The sequence below is a fragment of the Rhipicephalus sanguineus genome, chromosome 6 (genome assembly GCF_013339695.2).
Source record: "Rhipicephalus sanguineus isolate Rsan-2018 chromosome 6, BIME_Rsan_1.4, whole genome shotgun sequence".
NCBI classification, from domain to species: Eukaryota; Metazoa; Arthropoda; class Arachnida; order Ixodida; family Ixodidae; genus Rhipicephalus; species Rhipicephalus sanguineus.
In genome coordinates, this window is record NC_051181.1 from 92,921,683 (window position 1) to 92,942,415 (window position 20,733).

Here is a 20,733-nt window from a genome sequence, read left to right on the forward strand (position 1 = left end):
ATTTTCTGCGACGCGAGCTCTATAACACGATCACGTGAAATTATTCGAGTCTGTTATAGCTCCTGGCGTGATACAAACTGCGAATCACCTTTGGCTCATGCCCGCATTACATGCTCCGCGGTATAGCGTTATGTGCCCCACGGGATTGAAGGGAAGACTTGCAAGACGTACACGACAAGTATCTGAAGCTAGTCATGCAGTGACCTGTTCATCGTGTTTGTCATACACTTATGCCCCCCTATACAAATTTTAGTATGTGTCAGGTCAAAGGGACGTCCCCGAAAGCGCCTAGACGTAGGCGGCTAGATAGACAGATACGTAGATAGAAACAGTTGAAGTAATATTAAAGGGTAATATTAAGCAAGGCACGTAGCCGTTAAATGTGCTGGCAGCAAGAAAATTCTCCACACTTGGTGCGCTCAATTGCTATTTGGCGTTTGACGGGTCATCCTATAATGAACAGCTCATTCGTGCGTTAACCTTAAGAATTTTCCACGTAAGTGCATAGCCATATTCCTACCGTTCCAGCACATTTCAATCTCTGTTTTTTGTTTACCTCATTGGCGTTGTTGATGTAATGATGAGTACAGAATGAAGCAGCACATTGTACACAACGGAAATAAAAGCGGTAATCAAATGTGTGCATAACCATTTTCATTGAGTGGACATATGGTCCAACCATCACGAAGTGATTACAGCCACGTCGCGCTGTGCCCTTTATTTTTTGTAGCGTTAGCTACACTTGCCTAGCCGGAGCCGATTTCGCGTGGATCGTCATGAGCCGTGCTGCGCATGCGCGAGGATCAGTGCGGAGCCGGCATCTCACGCGCTCTCCGCCACCGACGCGCGTGGCTCGCCGCTGCTGATGGCGAAGAGCGGGAGGAGTGTCGTCGTAGCCTGGCAGATAGACTGGCGCCGGCGCGCGCGCAACTAATCTCCTTCGTTGTGCAGTCGCCGTCTGACAATGCGCTGGTGCTGTTTGATAACGCCTCTGACTGGCGTTTGCAGGTGGGTAACGCCATGGAGGAGGAGAGCGCAAATGCTGCTCAACGGCGCAGAAGAGCCGAGAAGCTTATCTCACCGGATCCCGAAGTAGTTGCCTGGCAATTAGCGGTTCTGCGTACGAACAACGAAGAAGCAACCGACGTCGAGCAAAAATAAATATGCATGTGCCACATAAAACGTATACCATGTGTGTGTCATTGGAGCAGCAGTAAGCACGACAATCAAGCAAATCCTACACAATCTTGAAAGGTCAGAATAATCAGCTGAACATTTGCTAATGCTACCTATATCCTGGCATAGCAGAGCGAAGTCACTGCAATTTTTTTTAGTTCTTTGTTCACAGATGCGGTGGAAAGATAATTAGCCTTTTCCCAAACTTATGATCAAGAAAATCACCACACGTCCTTGCGCCTATCACTTCAGGAAGTCAATTTCACTTCCCCAATTCTTCCTCCTGAAAACAAGCAATCGTCATGATTTTGAAGTAAGCCTGTTTGCTGCCTTTAAAAGGAGTGTCGCAAATCTGCGTCTTAAGTAGTAATGCCAACCTGGTGACACCAGAAAGCTTTTTGAGGAACAATTCTGCGGTAAACCTGGCATTTTTGAACGACATCTTATTTTCCTGTTGAGTTATTACACGCTACCGCTCTACTTGCACAAGTACGGTTTCTATTCAACCTGACAATTTACGGAAATTTTTGAAAAACATCAAGAACAAGTTTAGCCGTTGACAATACTAATGTTCTGCTAACGTATTTTTGCAGGTTACCAGGAAGACTCACATTGCCCCAGAGAATATATTAAATCGATGATGTAACAAAGCCCATATTGCTTTCACAATATACGGAAGTGAATATTTGTATGTTGAAAAGAAAAAAAAATGCAGAACGCTCGTGTTAGAGGCATATTTCGACATATATATTTGAACTTAGGTGTTCACACCAACAAATTACTTATGCGTGTTTATTACGAAAAAGAAATGATCTGCCCACGTTTCGATAATTACGCCGCCGGAAATATCATAGTAAATGACCTTTTAGCAACACAGACTGTTTAATTGAGGCTACAAAAATTACAACGCCTACACTAAGATTTTAGAAGTATAAACTGCTATCATCCTTTGAGTTCATTCAAGGGAAGTACGCTTTGCAGTCTGACTGGTCCAACTTATGTATTTGCAACAGGTGATGCAAAATTATATTTAGCAATGGTTTGCCAACTAGTGGTAATTAGTAAATAAAAATGCTTTCACCTCGTAAACACGATATCTACGCGGTCGAACATGCGCGCTCAGAAAGTGTATTTGTACTGCAGGCCACAGGTTAACTGGAAAGAGTTCCTAGAAATAGGCGAATAACTCAAGAAATCAATAAAAAATAAGTCTCAATATATCATCTGAAATGCTCCTTACATATCGCCTGCTCTGTGTGCACCGCGTAGGTTTTACAGTATAGCGCTCCCAAGTTCTTTATTAAAGATGACGAGACACATTCTTTTTGGGATGAAAGACTTCCGTTAGCAAGTCACGGCATTCTATAGTGATTCCTAAAAATTCCTGGACGACGTTAAAATGTTGTATTGGCTGAGCTAGGGATGGCTTAAAATTTTACGTTACCTTTTTTTTTCTGGGAGGTCGAAGGTACCTGTTTAACCCTTAATTTAATTGTTATATTACATGACCTTGCAAACAAGTGCACAGGTGAACTCCCAGATTGTTTTGATGTACAGTACTTTGTTGTATATCAGCGTGTATGCAAGGTGTCGCAGCTATCTTTAGCCAAGGGTTAAAAAATACAATATTAGAGGTAGGCCAGTGAAATCAGTTGCAAATTGCTAAAAGCCACTTTGCGCGCTATAGACATGTTTTCGTTTTGTTATCAACTAATTTGTTAATTAGGATTATTTACCTAAATTGCTAAATATTGACTTTAGGCAAGAAATGCGGCATGCAAAGTTCGAGAGCGTCTTCAGAAACCCCAATTGCAATATTTGCGAGAAAGAAAGTCTCACGTTTACCATTTTATGCAAGCTGCAAAGAAGCCCGCGAAATACAAAAAGAACCACGTGACTAGCGCTGTCGTGAACAGCGAAACTGCTGCCCTCAGCCGTGCTTTCAGAGAACGAAATCAGCTGCGGCTGCGACTCGCCGCCTCCGTTGCAGCGGTTGGCCGATAAGTTAACGGTGGTTTCTTGGCCCGCGCTCGCTACAACTTGCACCGTCACGCGCGCCAACTGGCTGACGCACGCCAAGAAACCACCGCCAGCTCATCGGCCTACCGCTGGAACGGAGATTAATATTTACTAAATACCACTCGTCCGCTAAGCAATAACAAAAATAATTTTACATCACCTGTTGACAATACATAAGTTACACCCGTCATACTGCAAAGCATATTTCCCTTGAAGGAACTTAGTGACGATAGCAGTTTATAAATATATTCCCATAATATTGCTGTAGGCGTTTTAATCTTTGTAGCGTCACTAACAGCATGTGCTGCTCAAAAAGTCACTTAATATCCGCGGTATTTCTAGTGGCATTATTATCGAAACTTGGGCCACAAAAAAATTTTTTTTTCAAAATAAACAAGCCTTGGTAATTCGCTCGTGTCAGTACCTAAGTTCAAATATACATGTCCATGTATGCCACTTACAGAAGCATTACCATTTTTTTTTCTTTTCAACATATAAATATTGACTTCCGCATATCGTAATATTGCCTTTTTACATAATCGATTTAATAAATTCTCTTTGACAATATGAGTATTCCTGGTAACTTGCCGAAATACGTTAGCAGAATATTGGTGTGGGCAACGACTAAACGTATTCTTGATTCTTAGAAAAATTTTGTTAAATTCACAGATTGAATAGAAACCGTGCTTGTGCATATATAGGGGTAGCGTGTAATTTCTCAACAGGAAAATAAGATGCTGTTCAAAAGTACCCGGTGCACTGCAGAATTATTCTTCAAAAAGCTTTGTGAGTACCTTTGTCGGCGTTGCTACTAAAGACGCAGATTCGCGGCACTTCTTTTAAAGGGAGCAGACAGACTTCAAAATCATCACGAGAGGTGTTTTGAGGACGAAGAGTCAAGGAACTGAAATTGAATTCCTGAAGCGAACAACGGCCGGACGTGCGGTGATTTTTTTTCATCGTAATATTAGGAAAATGTTAATTATCTTTCCACAGCATCTGTGAACAAATAACTAAAACAGAAGGGCACAATAGGACGTGGCTGTAATCACTTCGGGATGGTAGGACCATATGTCCACTCTATAAAAACGGTTATGCACACAGTTGATTGCCGCTCCTATTTCCTCTGTGAACAACCTGCTGCTTCATTCTATACGCACCATTTGATCATTGAAGCCAAACAGGTAAACATAAAATAGACATTAAATTATGCTGGAATGGCAGGAATATGACACTGCGTTTAAGTGGAAAATTCTCAAGGTTAACGCACGAATAATCTGTTCATTATCGGCTGACCGGTCAAACGTCAAGTACCCATCGATCGCACCAAAACTGGAGAAATGTATTGTTGCCAGCACATGTAACGACTACGTGTCTGCTTAATATTAAACTTTGTGACAACACACTGCACGTAATCAACGTACCTAGTTACACCGAAAATGCCCAAATGAGTGTAGGGCAGTGAATTTTATATACTTACATATATCTATCTACCGATCGATCTATATATTGTGGGCATTTATCAGGCAATTCTTTATCATCTGTACATTATCATCTTCACATGCTGTCCTTTATCACCGCTTGTGGGGACACATCTTGAGATTGTTCTGTGCCTTGGATGTGATCGGCTCGCCGAGTCGCGAAGGCCCAATAAAAAGGACGTGTCGACTGCTACGTTACAAGTGGTGGAGGGTGCTCATCGGTTCCCCGTACTCTACTCGCCCGTCTTACCTCCTGGAGCTTCGTTCAGGTCGCCGTTTGTGCCAGTTGTCCACCAGCATGCCGCAGGACGAACCCTGAGGCACTTCTTTATCTACATCTTCCGCTACGGCTGCCGCAGCTTCTCCATCTTGGATCGTCAGCGGGCCCCATCGTGAGCCCCATTTATTCGCTGGACTTCGCAGTGAATATGTTTAGGATTGGCTCGACCAATATAAAGTAGTGAGTGCTGCGAACCATTGGGACGACCCGCACAAGCTCCGCCACGTCTCCTTCTACCTCACAGGCGTGGCGAAGTCTTGGTTTTTCAACCGCCAGGTTGACTGTCCCGACTGGAGCACTTTCAAGGAGCATCTCCGACAAGTGTTTGGTACTCCAGCAGTTCGATCCGCCGTTGCGAAGAGAACACTGGAAACTCGCAATCAAGAACTCGGCGAGTCTTATACCTCGTATATAGAGGATGCCCTTTCTCTTTGTCGTCGCGTGAACGCTTCCATGGTACAGTCAGACAAAGTGCGTCATCTCCTGAAAGGCATCGGGACTGTTGCCTTCAGTGCTTTGGCAATTAAGGACCCGACTACCGTCGCTGATATTGTAGCTACGTGCCAGCGCCTGGACGAGCTCGAATCAGCACGGTTGCAGCCGGACACACCTCATAACAACCCGACTGGCGATCCCTCGTTGCGCGCGATGGTCCGCGCCATCATACGCGAAGAACTGCAGTCGCTCGGCTTTTCAACGGGTGCGGTCCCTTCTCCAACCTCCAGTACCAGTTTGCGTGACGTTGTTAAGGAGGAGTTGGCGGCTACGACTGGTGCTGCGTATACAGACCCTCTCGTCCCTAGGCCACAACCAACATACGCGCAAGTCGCCGCAGTCACCCCAGCCGTCGTTCCATCGATTCCACCGCAGCCGACGCCAGCCCACCTGGCGTTTTTAATGGGCCTTCGCGGCGAGGCGAACCGATCACATCCAAAGCACAGAACAATCTCAAGATGTGTCCCCACAAGCGAAGATGATAAAGAACACCATGTTATGGTGATAATGTACAGATGATAAAGAAGTGCCTGATCAATGCCCACACTAATTTCCCCTGCGTGCAAGCGGCCATCCTGGCCGCAACCTAAAGTTGTTGAGAACGCCTTGTGAAAGACTTCATATGAGAGACATGCACAATCTCGGTACCGCGACGGCGCCGGTCAGTTGGAGCAATAACAGGTTCGACGCGATAATTAACCGGAGAGGTCTGCTCCAAGACCACGAGAAAACCGCGGAAGGGCAAGGTTGTCCCTGCGCTAATATAAGAAGAAGCGAGCGAGCTCGCCCACGACTTTTAAATGCGCCCATCGCGCTCCTAGCGCCATCTCGCTGGTAATGAAGAAACGCTTACAAGCGCCTGCCGTGTCTGACTCCGTCCAGCGGTAAAGCGTGTCGCCGTTAGCTACGCGGACGATCTGCGTTTCGTGGCGTAGTGGCTAGCGCCGCTCGCTGCATAGCAAGAGGTCCCGGTTCAATTCCGCGCTTTTGAAGGATTTTTGTGAATTATTTTTCTTTGGGGCTTTTATATATACATACATATATATACATACATATATATATATATATATATATATATATATATATATATATATATATATATATATATGTGTGTGTGTACATACTTATACATATACGGTGCATGACAGCGGCGACGGCAAAATCCAGCCGAGACTGTCCAAATAATTGCTATCGCAATAAAAGAAACAGGAAAGACAAAGCAGAAGAAACGTGCACATTCAAAGGCAGAACACCTACGCCATCTGCAAAGTGACAAAATCAAAAAGGGTGAACATTTACGCTAGTGAACACAATGAAAATCAGAAAGCAGTGAAAACAGAAAAGAAGGAACGGCCATTCAATGGCGTGGAAGGAATGCAATTTCATCAGTCACACATCAGCAGTGGAATTTGCCAAGGTTACATGTGCATATTCTTAGCCATTAGGAGGTGTGCAAGGCTAATTTAATCGCATTGAGTGTTGAGTGTGTTGAGTGTGTTGAACCAGATTGTTGAATCGTCTTGTTTATTCCCTCTCCTTAATTTGCTGTTTTGCATTATGTTGCCATAGTTTTCAAGGTTGATACATAGTATCATGACTTGACAGAATTTGACAAGGTGAAAGGGCTGTTATTGTGCCCAGGCCTTAGTTTATCCTCAATAGAAGTGCGCTGTTTATTTTTGCCATGATTCAGTGCCCAGTTGCTCAATCTTTACTCCTGAACACAGTAGGTGTGGTTAATCAAGACCTTGCTAACATTCACAACCCTTTTAAAGTGTACTTATAATTATAACTTTACTATAAAAAACTACCCAGATATCGGTAAACATGACAATATTTCACTTCTGGTGGTGTTTCGCATTTTTTTACGTCCGTTTGTTTTTCGCCCTGTGTACACTAAGTGAAAAGCTCACAAGGAAATACTTAGCAGCATCTCAAGCTTGTATTTATTTCGTGTTTTGACAAAATGTCTGCAGTAAGGATAGTCAAGTGCGAATCTTCGGCAAGGCATTCATTTTTATGTATACAGAAATCTTAGTGGCCTTCTTTTTTGTGTAATTTCCAGGAATACACTTCTGGCAAAGCAGCAAGTGTTGCGTTCCCACCAGTCTGTGTTCAAGACAAGAGTATTGTGGGCATGAGTGTCGGCAGGATTTTGTCTTGGGGGTGCAAGGCGGTGTAACTTGTCGGCCTGGTGAGCAAGAAAGCATTGGTTTAGCTTGGATGGGGTCAAGTGCTGGTGTGCCTTGAGGGGGGCAGGTGCCCTTCCTGCAAACCGCTGCCGACACCCATGATTGTGGGAACACCCTGATGTGCCTCACTTTACACTATGTCGAACAGCTCGTACTTCTTACCAGATTTGGGCCAACACTTCTATTGATGCAGAGTGTTATGCGCAATACTGCGTGCAATATTTCTGATATCGTGTGCATTTGAAAATCCCACATTGTTTCACAACAGGGGCAGTTGGGCGAGTTGGTGTATATTCATAGTTAATGAGGGTGCAAAAAAATCACAGCACAGAGAAATGAAGGGGTCAGGATGACGCGCTACTAGCAACTGAAGTTTAATCGAAACCACACAAAGATGTAAACACAGAGTACGAAAAAATTACAATACTAAACAATCACACATCCACAGAGCAATGAAGGGAGCAGACAGGACAATGCGCTACTAGACATGAAGTGTAATCAAAACCACAGAAAGATATAAACACAGATGACTAAAAAAGCCAAGCACATGTTCAACTTCAGTTGTTAGTAGTGTGACGTTCCGTCCTCTTTGTTGCTATGAGTTGTGATTTCGTTTTCACGTTTTCCTTGCCCATGAACTCAACTACTGACTGTTTACACAGCCTCTATACATGTGTGGTCATTTTTATTCATCCTCATGGCATATCAAGTCCTAGGATCCAATGTACAAAGCGACCAGTCACTATTTATGGGAATTTTTTTTTTATTTCGTTCATGTGATTGCCTAATTCCAAGTTGACGTTGCAGCCATGGTGCTTGGATTATTTTCAATGTGGTAATTATGAATAAACCATCAAGTGAGGAATTAAGGATGAACGTTTGAGTTACAGATGACACTAGCTGGCATAAAAACATTGAAACAAAGCTGTACTTGGTATGCATATTAGAAGTATTGGTACATTGCAGTCATGTGATTATGCCGACAGGTTCCCAAGCACACTTCCAGAAATTTACGATGGCTTCCGGGTATCTGTGAGTAAATATGTACAGCAACGTATGAAGGCAACCTTGTAATTTTGTGGGCATTCCTGAATGCTTTTATGCATCTTGGTAAGTCGACCTACAGTCAACACCAAAGGTCTATTTTGGGCTTTTTTGTAGAAAAGTCAACTACAAAATCATGTGCGACATGTTTTCCTGCCATAGGGCAATATAATGCAATAAAAAACTGTACAACTGCCTGTCTGCATGGTTTCATATTTCCCAAAAGTTATACTAGCCTTATTGTATTAATTTAGTTGCGTTCGTGTGTTGACTGACACCATGTACCTTGGGTAGCTTATTTTTTTCGATTGTGCTTTCATACTGGCGAAGTGAAGCGCACACGTTAGTGCGCATCATGATGAGATTTTACACCCTACTTTCGTATAGCTTAACTGCTGTGAATTATGTATAGTGCTTAGGCTATACTGTATATGTTGTTCCACGTGTTCACTTTTGGGAGTACGTTCTGTGCACGACGATGGAAATATATACCTATATCCTTACATTGACACGAGAACTGCTGCTGTTTTGATTCCAATAAAATGTTGCAACCACTGGTTCTTGTATCAATTGAAGTATGACTACTTGTCGTTCATGCAAATTGAAGAAATGAATTTGTGCTTGCAAAACAAATTGCTGTAACACTGCCTGCTCAATGTAACTGCTTGTGTTTTATTATCAAGCACATTGAACAGATGATTCATAGATTATAACACATCGTAGAAGATAAGCAACAGAAAGTTAGACAGAAAGTCATCACTGTGTTCTAACGTAGATTGGGTGATTTTTATCAATAGTAGCATAATTGAAGGTGGCTGTTGTATAAATAATATTTAACATAGTGTGCAGGTGGACGAGGGAGTGCACATATGATAGTTTTTTTCCAGTTTTCCGCATATGTGCTACAGTCCTCGTGTTTGTGTGTTACAATTGTGAAATTCTGAATTGTAAACAAGCCACCCTCTCTGCTGCTGTGATGAAGTAATTCAACAGAACCATAATTTCTCAAGAACAGCTGTTCCATTGAGGAAGAGAAATGAGAGAGGAATGCTTTTTTTTTAATGGATACCGCATCATCTGTCTGAGGGGAGGGCCACGTAGAGATGGACGTTCACAGGAGAGAAGTACAAGTACATTAACTTTTTTGTTTTGTGGGAGACCTGTCAGTGGTAAACTGGGGAGGTTGTTCTTGACCTTGGGGCATGCGTTAGGCATTCGCTTTAACGCGGTGTCGTGATGCTTAACAATAAAAGCCAATTAGTAGGAAATGTAGGTAGTATCCGAGTATGAAAGCAAATAACTACTGAATATGTGTTATAGAGAATCACTGAATGCCGTGCTAAAGCGTGCATTGCGAATAAGCGCTGATTGCGGAAATGGATAAGCGTTCAGCTGCTCAGAAGGCGCTGCCGCCCCTAGCTGCGTGCAGCTCGCGGCTGTACGCGCGCATTCAACGCAGTTTAGGTAGGCGCGTTACAATGTCCTTGTAACTCTGGAATTTTCTGCGTGTGTAATTTTCATATGCGAACACAGGCGGTCAAATGCGAACACAGGCGAACACACGCTGCCGCATCTAGACGCGTTCAGCTCACGGCGGCAATATTAGGCAGTTTTAGAATAGCGTACGCTAAGTTAAGTTAGTGTTAGCGTTTGCGGCCCGCTATTTGCGTCACTTAACGGGAGCCCGCAAGCGGTTAGCGTATGACGCATGCGCAGTTGCGCAGTTGCGCGAAAACCCAACGCAAAGTTTTGCGTACGCTATTCTAAAACTGCCTAATAACGAGAATTGCTCCACAGAGCGATTCCACGAGAGATCGAGCATGCCTGTCCGGACGATACTTTTGTTTTGCTTGGGTTTTTTATATATTATGTGGGCACATTCAATGTGCCCGGAACCGAAAATTATATTTCCAAGAAACGCTCCCAGCGCGCCAAAAATTATTTGAAGGTGGCGGCGCGGGCCTCCTGTTTTTGGTCACTACAATGTTTTCGGATTTCACGGCCAAATTTAACGCGAATTATAAATGATGTGTCGAAATTTTTTTGCTGCTTTTAATACGCATTACTGTGAATTACGTCCATGCTCTTTTTTATGCCGTCCTCAAAAGGAAAAAAATATGAAAAAATGGCAAACATGGCCGAAATAAAAAAAAAGTGTGCAAAGTATGAGGCGCCTTGGCGCCTTTCCTATTTCAAACAGAAACTTGAAAACAGTGTCAAATATAGAAAAGAGCATGTGCAACATTTATACAGAAGGTAATTTTCTTACGCGCAGTCCAAAAAAAGAAAAAATATAGTTAATTTAGCGAGCTTTTCAAAAAAAGTTCATAATAAAAAATAAAATAAAAAAGAACTCCGGTCTCAATTTTGAGGAAAATTTTTTTATCGAAGAGCGCTTATGTCAGTGAACGCACGGTTTTAATGTAATATGTCCTCATTTGCTTTGTTCACGAAATATAACGGGCCGAAACGACCCTTGCTATATGCGCTCACTTTAGTGCGACGGATGGTTTTTATTAGCTTGCATTGTGCGTAAATCTCGGTTTTAATTATTCTGCTGTATAAAAGCTTTGCTCTGGTGGCTTACCGTCAAGAAAAATGTGTTCTGCGATTTTATTTGTGCCTAGCGTGTGCGAAAGTGGGCTGCTGCCGCCATCTAAAGGGTGATTGCACGAGAGATCGAACATGCCGGTCCGGTCGATATGTTTGTTTTGCCTGGGTTTTTCATATGTTAAGTGGGCACATTCAAAGTGAACGGAACCGAAAATTTTATTTCCAGGAAATGCTCCCAGTGCGCCAAAAAATATTCGAGGGTGGCGGCGTGGGCCTGCTGTTTTTGCTCACTGCAATGTTTTCGGATTTCACGCCCAAATTTAACGCGAACTATAAATGATCTGCCGAAAAAATCTGTTCCTGGTTTTAATACGCATTACTATGAATTACCTCCATGCTTTTTTTATGCCATCCTCAAAAGGAAGAAAATGTGAAAAAATGGCAAACATGATCCCAGTCAACAAAGTTTGCTAACTTTGATGCGCCTTGGCGCCTTTCCCATTTCACACAGAAACTTCAAAACAGTGTCAAGTATAGCAAAGAGCCTTTGAAACACATATGCGGAAGATAGTTTTCCTACAGGCAGCGGAAAAGAAGAAGAAAATAGTTAAAAAGCGAGACTTTTCAAAAAAGCCCATCAAAAAAAATAAACGAAGAAAAACTCCGGTCTCAATTTCGAGGACATTTTTTTACCGAAAAGCGCTTATATCAGTGAAAACACCGTCTTAATATTCATGTCCTCATTTGCTTTGTTCACGAGATTTAACGAGCCAAAATTGCCCTTGCTGTGCGTGCTCACTTCATTGCGATTGATGGTGGTCATAAGCTTACATTGCACGTAAATCCACAGTTTTAATTATTTTCCCGCAGTAAAACTTTGCTCTGCTGTCTTGTCGTCAAGGCAACTGTATTCTCAAACTTTATGTGTGCCTAGCGTGTGCGGGGCTGGGCTGTTGCCGCTCTTTAAAGGGCTCCCGCGTACACAGTTTGCGGCTTATATCTTCAACTTACCCCGCCAGTATTCGCTAATCAGAAGCACGCGAGACATCGCGAGCACATGGTTTAGGGGAATTTTTTAAACTCTCCTTGCACACCAAACAAAGCATCAGTATACAGCGAAGGTCAGCTCTGTAACTAAGTGCAACAACCAGCAGGTGCGCTGCTTATGCAGATGTTTTCTCACTGCCTGTTTGCTTCCCTTCCATTACGTGCATTGTACGCTTTAACCATCTTCCCCATTCGACGCACACTGTGCCTAAACAACATTTGTAAAAACTTAGCTCAATCATTTCCGAGCCGTTTATTTCACTTCCCGCTATCACATGTTTTCGGCGTCGCAGATAACGTCTTCCCGTATCATCTCGACCTTTACCTGAGCGTTTCAGCAGCCAGAAAAGGTGCGGTGCGGCATGATTAAACCATGAGTGGCCGAAGCTGCACAGTTGATGATGTTTTGTTGGCACTTTACTAAAGTGCTTTCCCACGTCGTGAACAGCAGAGGTCACTCGTGGCGCCAGACGGACATTATCCTTAGTTTTGACAACGAGTGTGGCCCACAATTTCACTATCACAGCCCAAAGCGTTTTGACGCCCTTTGTCACAAAATATGAAACCGTGAGCAGTTCTGGAAACTTATTCATGGCAGCAGCGCAGAAATGAGAGAATGTGTGCGACGCTGCTCAGTATAAATGTTTCGACTCGGTCTAGCTGTGATCACTGCAACCATGGCTAGGTCCGAGTATTCTGTGCGGATTATTTACGCGTTCACAAAAAGAAGATGATTGCTGAGAAAAACATTTTCGTTGCGCAATTTTTTTTCCTTGCACTTTTTGCTGTTGCCTACCTCCATAAGCTACTGTCATATTGGCTAAGGATCTTCGCGACACCTGCGAGGTCTGCTTGCATTGCTTTACGCTCCTCAAGGAAAACCTGTCTGCATCTAACCGTGATGAGGTAGACCAAGCATTTATTCAGGAAGAAGAAGCGATTGATACCTTGAACAGGCGCGCCCACCTTTCCTTTGATGCTTGTAGGCGAGGTTGTAGGCTGCAAACTGTGTACACGTTAGCCCTTTAGAGGGTGGCAGCAGCCCACTTTCGAACACGCTAGACACAAATAAAATCTGAGAACACATTTTTCTTGACAAAAAGCCACTAGAGCAAAGTTTTGCTGCAGCAGAATAATTAAAACTGTAGATTTACGCACAGTGTAAGCTGATAACAACCATCAGTCGCACTGAAGTGAGCACACCAGCAAGGGTCATTTTGGCTCGTTATATCTCGTGAAAAAAACAAATGAGGACCTATGATATTAAAACCGTGTGTTCACTGACATAAGCACTGTTCGATAAAAAATTGTCGTCAAAATTGAGAACGAACTTTTTTATTTTATTTTTTGAAAATGAAATTTTTTGAAAAAATTTGCTCCTTTAACTATTTTTTTTCTTTTTCTTGCGCTGCGCGTAGGAAAATTACCTTCCGCATAAATGTTGCAAAGGCTCTTTTCTATGTTTGACACTGTTTTCAAGTTTCTGTTTGAAATAGGAAAGGCGCCAAGGCGCCTCAAACTTAGCGCCATTTTTTTTTATTTCGGCCATGTTTGCCATTTTTTCACATTTTTTTTTCCTTTTGAGGACGGCATAAAAAAAGCATGGACGTAATTCACAGTAATGCGTATTAAAAGCAGCAAAAAATTTGCGAGACATCATTTATAGTTCGCGTTAAATTTGGCCATGAAATCCGAAAACATTGCAGTGACCAAAAACAGGAGGCCCGCGCCGCCACCTTCAAATATTTTTTTGGCGCATTTTCGGTTCCGGGCACTTTTAATGTGCCCACATAACATATAAAAAAGCCAAGCAAAACAAACATATCATCCGGACAGGCATGTTCGATCTCTCGTAGAATCACCCCACAGCATACGCTCATGGAATGCATATACGTTCGTTCATCTGAAGATACCTTTGTCGCGCTGGTATTCGCGAATTTCGGGCGAGCGAAGCATTGTCGATATATGGAGAAGCACTCGAGAAGGCACACTTTTATCATTTTTCTAAAGGCACGACACGACGAACTGACAAATTCGGAGCCGAAGGTGTTTACGGTGGCCTGTATGACGCCCCACAAATTAGGTATCGACCTTAAGCGCAAACACACGCCTATGGTACAAGAACAGAAATTCGGAGTTCCGCCGACAAATCACCAGCCGCTGTGTACATACATTGGTACATATATAAGCCCGTGAAAAATGCACGTGAGCAAGCGGTGGCGCTGTAGTGTAATGATTATGGTATTTGCTTGCAGTGCGTGTGGTCGCGAGTTCGATTCCTGTGTTGTGCGTACTTATATGTAAATGTCGTAACTGTGCATAAATACATTGATGTCCATTTTCTAATATATCCTAGTGATAAATAATAGCAGAAATTGTAATATAGTGCTAGAAATATTTTTCTCGCGACCGCTCTGGGGCCGCCTATAAAAGGAGGTTTTAAAAGCTCTTAAAAGAAGCAGAAAAACTCCCAATGCGCTCCGTTCAAGCCCCCAAAATGAATTCACTTGAAACACCATATGTACCTTGCAAAGACTCTGTTAGTTCCAAGCAATCACTCCCTTAACAAAGGATGTAAATAAAACCTCCTAAAAAGGGGGTTTTGCGTAGTACCTTTATCATGCACGTTATGCGTCGAGCCCAAAACTCCCTAAAAGGCTAAAACCCGTTTGCAGTGTGATTGACAGTTCATATCAACCAAGAAACGGCGAGAGCAGACATTGGTAATCAAATTCGAGAGCGTTAAGGCCGACAGAGGCAGCGTTGAAAAATTAGGATCCCAGCAGGAATCGAGCCCAAGTATTCTGCGTGGCAGTCAGGTATTCTACCACAGACCCACACCTGGTCATTGGCATTGGAAAAACACCCTATGCAGGCGTAATGTCTGTGCAACATCAATTGTGGTTGTGGTGCTGGCTATCTGATTTTATAACAAAGCAACAAACACTACATATGCACTCCTACGGTGCAGGCGTCATGTCAGGTTAACCTCTGTTGTTGCAGTGTTGGCTACTGTTTTGCAGCAGTTTAATAACCTGTGTTGCTCTAGTGTTGGCTCCTGTTTTCGCGGAAGAGATTGAGGCCTGACGCACTTCCGACACTGAACTTGCTAAAGCGCGAATTTGTCAGGCATAAGCTACCTCGCAAGTAGACGGGTGTCTTTGTATACATTTCGCCACAAGTTATAATTGCGCAAGGCAACTCAGTTTTGCAATTTCCGTGTCATACCATTTTCTGTTCTGTTTAGGGGACAATTTAAGTACCGAAGTGTCAGACGTGACTTGACAGAAATATTTCTCTGCAGTGGGACCAGGACCGTGCGCAACTAAAGCTCGTCGCGTAACCTATAAACGACAGTCCCGAAGTTATACACCTAACCACAACGCGCAAGTGCATGAGAGCCTTTTTTTTAACCACCGAGCCGCTAAAAGGCTATATTCACATGAGATTTAATACTTCTCATCTTTAGGACAACGTCGAGTGCACTTTGCAATGCGCTCGAACCACAGAGCGGCACCTACACTGATATGACTCTCGTGAACGGACGGCACGACGACCACACACAGCACTCTCGACAAGTGCACTCAATGATCTTATTACAGTACATATACAGCCGATCAAGGCCAAATGCTTCTTTACATCGTGTTAGGCATACGTAGGAGCGGTTAAAGTTGCACCAACGCAACGGAACAAACCGCCTTTTGGGGCCCTGATTGACGTACGCGCACATGCAAACACAGCGCGGCAAGCAGATGACGCATGGAGCAATCCACACTAGGCGCGCTTCAGCCAGTAGCCGCCAGGCGGCGACTCCGCTCGATCTAGCGGCCAATAGGCACTGGATTTTGACCTCCAAGGTAGTGCATGTGTGAGATTTCTCCTGTGCGTGATTAAACAATGCAAATTCAAGGCGTGCATGTAAAATTAAAGTGAGCTGGAAGTCGCCATGACTCTCATCGACCCTTTAGTATAAACGCGCCCCATCTCACGTCGTTGATGATGTACTGGGCAAAATTCACGGAAGATTAACATATGGCGCGTGTCAATGGTGGAAGGCAATCGTTCGATTTATTGCGGTGACGTACGCCAGGGCGACCGTTCTAAAGAAGCGACCACGTAAACCAACAGTACAATAAAAGTTTGATGCTTAATATATACACGGTGTTTCTCACGTGCTTAGTTGATCATATGATGGGCGAATTACTAGGAGTATTCACGGTTTACCGATGATTGCCTCCGGAGGTTCGCCCCACTCATCATCATTCACCCCGTGGATATGCTGTGGATTTTTTTTAGGGGCGAAGCTCCTTAAGGCGGCACCCGTTCGTCCCTCGTAGTCGTCGTGGTCGTAGTAGTGAGTAACAAGTCTTACGCTTTGACCTCCAAGGTGGTGCCGGTGGGAGATTTCTCCTGTGCGTTGTTGAACAATAAAAAATTCGCAGCGTGCGCGTTAACTAAAAGCCGAATTCTTGTGTCTCTCATTCCCCATTAGCAGCCATTGGCATGTTCCAGTAGGAAACGTTAGTAGAAGTAGAAGTGTAAGTGTTAGCTAAAAGCCGACTTCTTCTGTCTCTCATTACCATTAGCAGCCATTGTTTACCTCCAAGGTAGTGCCTGGTGAGATTTCTCCTGTGCGTGATTAAACAATAAAAATTTTGTTCAAAACGCCGTTGATTGATGAAATAAACCAACGAAAGACGCCAGATGTTTTTGTAAAAGCAGAACGAAAGAACGCCAGATGTTTTTCTTAAAGTGTAGTAGTAGTAGTTGCATGTAGCCACCTCGCCCGATCGTCAACGGGCGAGGTGGACCGGCAACGGCGCGAGGACCCTGCCGTACGAGAGTTAAATCACACTAAAAGACATACTTTGAGGCGATACACTCTAGTGAGCTTTCAACTTTTCGTCTTAATGTACATGATAAAGAAATTATTTCTACGAAAAACGCAAGGCACACCTTGAGCAATATGTTTGGTTTTGGGACGCTAAATGGAACCATGAGGCGATGCGAAGCCGGAGCACTTGCACGATCGCGTTCCGTTGGCTTTCGTTGGGCATGCTACCGACCTCGTGTCGTGGAACGCGCGTCCTGTCTTCCCTCTAGCCTTGCCTTTAATACGCACAGGGCGAGCGGGGAATGCGGTCGCTCTTGGCGCTCTTTCGCTCGGGAGCGGACTTCTTCCTTGCATTTCACCGATCACAAGTGATTATGAAGGGACCACGTAAACCAACAGTACAATAAAAGTTTGATGTTTAATATATACACGATGTTTCACACTCTTTATATTATGTACTGGGCGCATTTCACGGAAGAGTTTCACGGTTTACAGATGATTCCCTCCGTAGCTTCGCCCCACTCATCATCATTCACCCCGTGGATATGCTGTGATTTTTTCATTCGATGGAAGCCCATAGAGGCGAGAAAATCTCTTGCGCTGAAAATTCCCATCTTTAGTGCGACTATCAGGAAGTAGACCGAGACTTCTTGAAAGTTATTCGCCTTATTAAAAAGTATTGATGCTTTTGGCAGTGTATATGCTTTGTAGGGAGGCACTTGTACAGGTATCACTACTTATTTCATAATGGACGATAGAAAGCGTAACAGTAAATCAGGGCTTTATTACAGCACACTGAATATGTTGAGTAAGACAAACAGTCAATTCAGCGATGTTATTTGTTATCTCTTGGCAGTTGTTTAGCCTCACGTCGTCTGCACACCACTCCCAAGTTGTAGAGTCCACAAAACTCTGAGTGAAAAATATTTCTGAACACGCAGCTCCTATCTTTTCAAGGCGAAAGCTTTAAAGGGCCCCTGACCAGGCCACATATCAAATTTTAGGTAGACGCTGGAAGTTGTGGTGTGCCGAATGAAGAGCAGTACGCCGCAAAAATTTTTCAAATCGGTTCATTGCGAGCTGTGAAAAACAATAATTTGTAGCGGCGCCAAACCATGATACGAGGAGGCGAGTTTCAAACCCTTGCCACTCACCCCTTGTAGCCTTAGCAAGCCAAATCCCTTCCCTGCCCTCTTCACTTGACACATACGCATGAACACGTCATGTGCATGCATGGTCACGTGCGCATGACGTGCGGTGCCAGCCCGAGCACACGAGCGGCGTTGCACGACCGCTACCTCCTCTTACAGCGAAAGCTGTTATGAGATCATTTCACCGGCCGTTTTTAACGCCGTAGTTGTCCGCCGCCGCTGCCGCCGCCGGTGTCCGTAACGAGTATCGCTCGAAATAAGGAAAAAAACGAAGTCAGAAAAAAATTCCAGGATGGAACGAGGTTCGAACCTGGGCCCTCTACGTGGGAGCCCAGTATTTAACCTCTGAGCCATGCCGGTGCTTGAAACTGCCGACGGGAAGGAACCACATTAGGATATATAATATAGCGTGGTAGAAGAGTAAAATAAGCACCAAGCGTCGCACAACACGAATTCTGTAACCAGGCGTCACACAATGCAAATTGCGCAACGAGTAGGTTGTATAATGCTTCCAACCCATTACAAAGGGCTCTGCCATAATTCTTCATCGTCATCAGGCACAGCATCAACAATGTGCGCATAATGCCTTACATGCGTTTAGCAGGTACCAACGCTCTCCGTAGAATGACGAAAAATGGCACAGTGCCTGCTGCCCTACTTCTCAAAAATTACAATGATTTATAGCGTAGTGGGTTCCTCGCAAGTGCACTTCTATTGGTTGCCAAGGAAGCCCATAAGCGCATGATGCATTTCTTCGGGGTCTCAATAAAGTTCTTCGCGCCCCCCCCCCCGGTCTCTCTCCCATGACAACGTATGTTATACAGCATGACGGGAGAGAGAAATAGCGACCGGGCGTCACCCAATGCAAATTACATAACTGGTGGGCCGTTTAAAGATTCCAACTCATTACAAAGGGCTAAGTCATAATTCATCATCGTCATCAGTCGTCGCGTCAACAAAGGACACATAATGCCTTACAGACGTGTAGCTGGTGCCTCGCTTCTCCGCAGAATGATGAATAATGGCTTAGTAGGTGCTTCCCAACTTCACAAAAATTGTGATTTATGGCGTAGTGGGTACCTTTCTGGTGTACTTGTACTGTAGCCCCAAGAGAGCTTAATGGACACTAGAAACGCCGCTCTTCCAGCTTTCGCTGTGACTGTGCTGCGGTTTCAGCGCAGGCCTGGCATTTCTTTTTTTAAGTAGCGGCCGTGGGCGTTTTGTCGGCGTTCTCTGTGGTGTAGTGCCTCTTTCTGCGGGACGGGCATGAAAGTTGCGACATTTGTACGGGCACGACAGTGGCGGTATCATGAGCCAGTGCCGCATTAACGTTTACTTGGACGCGGTAGAATAAAGGAGTATAATCAATGCTCAAACGCGCCAGAACATTACTTTCGTTTCCAGGGCTGGCGTCTGCTCGATGCGCTAACCGCGGGGACACGAACGCATGGGAAAGGGAGACACATTAGCCCCGCATCTCGCTGCAATTCACGAAAAAAATGCAAAAGACGCACGCATTACTTTGTGTGTCTCATTATTTCTCTCAAGTTTTATTAATCTATTCAAGCAAAAAAATTACAGAAACTACACATGTCGTGTCAAATAATTATCACAGTGTCACGTGCTACTGTTGGCGACGTCAGAGCACAGTCGTCTACGTAGAGGAGCGACGTCACAGCACTACCATCTACGTAGGGCCATTTTCTCATGTACGTCATCCCCTCATTCTCTAAAGCGCGCGCCCGCGAGAGGAAGGGCAAGCAGCGTTCACCTTGAAATTTGACCCATTTCCGCGGCGCGTAGCGTTGCCAGAGCATGTCCAGAGCATGCTGAAGCCATAGCTGCTGACGTAACTGCATTTTATTTAACGACACGCCTGCATTTCTTCACGAAAAGTATCAGTCGAGCTAACGACAAAAGGCGGCAGCCTTTGAAAGCCTTTGAAGTTGAGTAGATGCTAAACGAGTGTGTACATGAAAGCTCTTGATCATGATGGTCAAGATTTTTCCTGTCATTGTTTTTGTAGTGAACAAAGTTGTCAATAAATTCTTGATGTATGGTTTCATATGAACATGGCTGTGGTGTCATTTTTCATAAATGCGCCTAAATGAAACCCCCATAATCGTCAAAACCCTTCGTGGCCATAACCGCGTTGATTAAACAATGATGGAAAAGGTCCGACTGATTAAAATTATGGGGCAAACTTTGCGCCCATTAGGTCTTTAGGGGGGACTTGTGCGCACGCCTATGGTCATGCGAACAGTTCGCTTTGCACGTTATCACAATGGTACGTAGTTGTTTGTTGGCATTTATAACCAAAAAAATTACTCTCCAAGTCAAAGTTTCGCTGATCACACGAAAATCTGAAAGCGGTATTCTTTGCGACTTAAGAGTGAAGTGGCCTTCCTACACGCCCTTTTAAATGTTTAACAACGCTAGCCATCAAAACTTGTGGGCTTCC